Here is a 6,000-nt window from a genome sequence, read left to right as displayed (position 1 = left end):
TATTAAAATCATTGGTGGTTAGTGCGCCCCCCCCTATTAAAATCATTGGTGTCCAGTGCGGCCTCCCCCCCTAATTAAAATCATTGGTTAACAAACCCCCCCACATCATTGGTGGCAGCGGAGCGGCAGTTCAGATCAGAGTCCCAGTTTAATTGCTGGGGCTCCGATCGGTTACCATGGCAGCCAGGACGCTACTGCAGTCCTGGCTGCCATGGTTACTTAGCACTTTTAGCAGCATTATACTTACGTGCGCTGTCTGTGGCTGGCCGGGCGCTCCTCCTACTGGTAAGTGACAGGTCTGTGCTATAAGCAATGCACCGCACAGACCTTTCACTTACCAGTAGGAGGCGCCGGCCGGTCACAGACACCGCATGTAAGTATAATGCTGCTAAAAGTGCTAAGTAACCATGGCAGCCAGGACTGCAGTAGCGTCCTAGCTGCCATGGTAACCGACTGACCAGCGATTAAACTGGGACTCCGATCGGAACTGCCGCTCCGCTGCCACCAATAATGGGGGGTTGTTAACCAATCATTTTAATTAGGGGGGGAAGGGGAGGCCGCACTGGACACCAATGATTTTAATAGGGGGTGGGTGGGGATGGGGGGGCCGCACTAGCCACCAATGATTTATAATAGGGGGTGGGGGGGCCGCACTAGCCACCAATGATTTTAATAGGGATGGGGTGGGGGGGCTGCACTGGCCACCAATGATTTTAATACTGGGGAGGGAGGGGGGGGCCGCACTGGCCACCAATGATTTTAATACTGAGGAGTGAGGGGGGTCTGGCCCCCTGCTGCCTGACAGCACATCTATCTCTTACAGGGGGCTGTGATCCGCACAATTAACCCCTCAGGTGCGGCACCTGAGGGGTTAATTGTGTGGATCACAGCCCCCTGTAAGAGATCAGGTGCTGCCAGGCAGCAGGGGTACGTTATGTCCACAGTTCTCAGTATATTCTAACTTGAAGCGTCCCCATCACTATGGAAACGCGTCTGTGCTAGAATATACTGTCAGATCTGAGTTTTCACGATCTAACTCAAATCCGATGGTATATTCTAACATAGAGGCGTTCCCATGGTGATGGGGACGCTTCAAGTTAAAATATACCATCGGATTGGAGAAAACTCCGATCCGATGGTATATTAATATTACCCGAACACCGAACCCGAACCCAAACTTTTACTGAAATGTTCGGGTTCGGGTGACGAACACCGTAAAGTTCGGTACGAACCCGAACTTTACAGTTCGGGTTCGCTCAACCCTAGTCAGAACCTCTTTAGGTAGTCCTACTCAGGAAAACATCTCCATTAACATTGCCAACACACTCATAGAGGTGATGATCGCTTCATTGTGATACGCAAGCCCCTTCACCACAACAAGGTAACGATCATGAAGGGGAATTGACACTTGTAGGACTGAAGGTCCTTTCTGACAGGACACTTGAAGTGGGGCAGGCCAGAAGTTATATCACAAACTGGGATAGCTCAGGCCACAGGTCAAGCCTGCACACCCAGTAGTCAAGGGGTTCATCGCTCCTCAGTGTCGATATCTGCAGTTAAGGCAAGGTAGTCTGCTACTTGTCGGTCGAGTCGTTCTCTAAGGCTGGATCCCGAAGGGCTGTGGCGATGTGTAGGACTTAAAAAGCTCTGCATGTCCTCCATCAACCACACATCTGTAAAGCGTCCTGTCCTTGCCGCCGTGGTCGTGGTAGGAGGAGGATTACTTTCAACTCTTCCCCAGTTAGATTCCCGTTGTGCTGTGACATCCCCTTATAAGCTGTGTAAAGCATATTTTTTTGTTTGGTTTTGAACTGCTGCATCCTTTCCGACTGCTGCATCCTTTCCGACTTTCGGTAATTTGGTAACATTTCCGCCACTTTCTGCTTATGGGGGTCTAGTAGCGTGGCCACCCAGTACAGCTCGTTCTCCTTCATCCTTTTTATACGAGGGTCCCTCAACAGACATGACAGCATGAAAGACCCCCATTTTCACAAGGTTGGATGCCGAGCTACTCATTTCCCATTCCTCGTCCTCACTGATGTCATTGACAGTCTGTTCTTCCCCCCAGCCACGTACAACACCACGGGTCCCAGATAGGTGACAACAACGAGCACCCTGGGATGCCTGCTGTGGTTGGTCTTCCTCCTCAAATCCACATTCCTCCTCTGACTCCTCTGCCTCTGCCTGTAATTTTTTTTTAGATAAGTGGTACTATGCGTGAAAGGTACTGTGCCACCCTATATAAGTGGTGGGCAGTGGGCACAGTACAGTCTTTGTGGGTCTGACACACACTGGCTTGCAACTGTGATTATATTTATTACAGAGAAAAAAATTAATTTACTTTAGTTTTATCTGCAAGGTATTGTAACACCCTGTAACAGTATGAGGGGTGGCCTGGCCAGTGGCCACAGTACAGTCTGTAGGCCAGACACTCACTGGCTTGCAACTGCGATTATATTTATTACAGAGAAAAAATAAAGTGACTTTAGTTTTATCTGCAAGGTATTGTGACACCCTGTAACGGTATGAGTGGTGGCCTGGCCAGTGGCCACAGTACAGTCTGTGGGCCAGACACTCACTGGCTTGCAACTGCGATTATATTTATTACAGAGAAAAAATAAATTGACTTTAGTTTTATCTGCAAGGTATTGTGACACCCTGTAACGAAATGAGTGGTGGCCTGGCCAGTGGCCACAGTACAGTCTGTGGGCCAGACACTCACTGGCTTGCAACTGCGATTATATTTATTACAGAGAAAAAATAAATTGACTTTAGTTTTATCTGCAAGGTATTGTGACACCCTGTAACGAAATGAGTGGTGGCCTGGCAGTGGCCACAGTACAGTCTGTGTGGGCCAGACACTCACTGGCTTGCAACTGCGATTATATCACAGAGAAAAAATAAATTTACTTTAGTTTTATCTGCAAGGTATTGTGACACCCTGTAACGGTATGAGTGGTGGCCTGGCCAGTGGCCACAGTACAGTCTGTGGGCCAGACACTTACTGGCTTGCAACTGCGATTATATTTATTACAGAGAAAAAATTAATTGACTTTAGTTTTATCTGCAAGGTATTGTGACACCCTGTATGAATGGTGTGCACACAGTACAGTCTGTGTGGGCCTGCAGCCTCTCACACACGGGCAGGCAACTGCAGTATATATATATATATATAAAATAAAAAAAAAGCAGACTGATGTACCAGCCCTAAAAAGGGCTTTTTGGGGTGCTGTCAGGATGCTGTCCTTACAGCAGATGAGTCTGTGGACACAGAACACTGCCCTAGCTAACGCTTTCCCTATTAAATCAGCAGCAGCAGCACTGTCCCTCCTCTCACTAAGAATGCAGCTTCCGAATGAATCTAAAATGGATGCTGTCCAGGAGGTGGGAGGGTCTGGGAGGGAGGGTCTGCTGCTGATTGGCTGGAATGTGTCTGCTGACTGTGAGGTACAGGGTCAAAGTTTGCTCAATGATGATGTATAGGGGGCGGACCGAACATCACATATGTTCGCCCGCCGCGGCGAACGCGAACAAGCCATGTTCGCCGTGAACTGTTCAATAGGCTCACCCCGTATTTGGTTTAACCAATGCAACATATTCTGATGAACCGCAAAACGGGAAAACACTGACTCTGCCCCAGGTTGTTGTGGTTCACCATCTACTATTAACACATTTTCACAGATGCGGGATAGGGTTGGGCCCCGATGTTGGGCGGTACCAAAATTATCTCCGGAGAAATTGAGGTCTGCCAATTCAGGACCCGGCAGCAAGTCCTTCACGTCTCCCACCATAACACTTAGCGGGGTTGTCTCCCCCTCTTACACCAAAGTTGAGGTCACCCCTACCGCTGGCCCTTCGGTCTCAGGTTCCCAGGTTTCTGGTCTCCCCCCTGAGCCGGGCCCCTCTGCTAGGGTTACCCCTGTCTCATGGGTATCAGTCACTCTCATAGCAGGCCACAGCCTGGGAGGTCTCTCCCTATTATAAGTTCGTAGTGTAAATTTGGGGCAACTGCTACTTCGTGAGTCCATCTGCCAGCCCCTGTGGTTAGAGACACCAGGGCGGTGAGATAGTCTTTTAAGTCTCCATGGATGAACATGACCCTGATTTTCCAGCCAGTATAATCCACTCCACTGACAGTGCCAGGGGAGCCCTTACTAGGGACACCAGACTCCCTGAGTCCAGGAGAGCCTCCGCTGGAGTGTCTCCTACCTTCACCTGGCACAGGTGGTTTAGAGTTTTTGGGGTACCTGCTGCACACAGCTTCCTGGCATATAGAGACTGACGGTAGTAATAGTTAGTATCCATGGGTTCCACCTGATGGGGACAGTCAGCTCTTACATGGCCCGGCTCCTGACACCACCAGCAGAATATCAGAGCCAGGTCCGTAGAGGGTACACCCAGGTTGGGTTTGGTTGGTACAAGTCGCCGGGTCTGGGATGGAGATTTACGGGTTGACTGCCCCCCTCCCAAAATAACCCCCTGTAACAGTCTTAGTAGCCTCGTAGTGCTCCACCAGGTCCACCATTTCTAGGGCGTTGCCAGGAGACACCTGGCCGATCCAGTGCTGGAGAGGGGGTGGCAGAGCCCTCCAGAACATATCAGCCAATAGTCTATCCAGCATAGTCGTGGGACTCAGCACTTTAGGCTGTAGCCACTTTTGCAAGAGATGGAGTAAGTCATAATACTGGGTCCTCGAAGGCTCAGCTGGCTTAAACTCCCACTGATGTACCCGCTGGGCCCGGACCAACACATTCACCCCCAGTTTTGTCAAAATCCCACCCTTTACTTTTTGGTAGTCGGCCACTTGATCTTTCGGCAAGTCGAAATACTCCCGCTGGGAATCGGATGCCAGGAATGGAGTGACGACCTCAGCCCACTGGTCACGGGGTAGCTTTTCCCTGATGGCCACTTTCTTATACATCTCCAGGTACGTTTCGATGTCATCTGCGGGGGTCATCTTAGTAACCGTGGCACGGACTACTTTCCAGGCATCGTAGATGCTCCTGCTGTCTGCAAAGCCATCACATGTTGTAGCAGCAACTGGTTAGTCTCCTGCTGCTGTTATTAGCCTCGCATTGCTGCAGGTTTGTCTCTCACTGCTGCAGATCAGCCTCCATGAGGGCCTTCACAACAGCCTCCTTTTTGTCGTGGGGCACTGGGTGTAATACAGCTGGTTTAATGTACGAATACAACCGTGCCTGAAAAATGCAGAAACCAAAAATATCGGCATTGACGCAAGCCTCAATGCTCTTGCACGCATCCTCCACCAATTGTGGGGTTTTGCTCTTGTAGATAGGGTAAGCGTGCGCAATACAGAGGCAAAATTCAAATCCTTAATTCAAAACGTCAGTGTTTATTCACACTTGAGGCAATTGCACAAAACAGCACGTAACTTTGCAGTCTTGGTGTTAATTGACACACAATGGAAAGTTCATATAACACAAGTCACCTTGATAGCAGTTCTGTCTCCAGTAGTCCACAGCAGGCTTTAGGGGGCCTGTTTCCCCAGCATGTGATATAACAGAAAGTAAACCACGGCACTCGTATTTGCAGTTTTGAAAATTTATATTTTCATTTCATTTTTGATTTATCATTTAATTTTTATCAGCATCCAGGAATATATGCAAAACTGGCCAACGTTTCGGTCCTAACACAGGACCTTGTTCACGGCCTGGAGTAAAGTAAATATAATACATCAGGGTATTTTTTCATAATAAATAAACTCATAGTCAATTCATTGATTAAAGTATTCACATCAGAGTTATGTCTGAGATAAGTATCTAGCATACGAAAAACACAGAGGATAAAAAAGGAGTATAGAGCAAGGTAATTTCCATATAAATAAGCATCATCTCCAGATGAATCATAGGGTGAAGGTATATACATGTAAAGCAGCAGGTCGATCAACAACAGTAGAAAAGCCGCAGCAGCGGGGACATCATTATGTTTAGTACAATCCTATAGTGTGGAGATAGCAACGAGGGCAGAGAAGTGCAGGTC

The sequence above is a fragment of the Bufo bufo genome, chromosome 3 (genome assembly GCF_905171765.1).
Source record: "Bufo bufo chromosome 3, aBufBuf1.1, whole genome shotgun sequence".
NCBI lineage: Eukaryota > Metazoa > Chordata > Amphibia > Anura > Bufonidae > Bufo > Bufo bufo.
The sequence above is the reverse complement of the archived record's forward strand: the minus strand, read 5'-3'. Positions refer to the sequence as shown.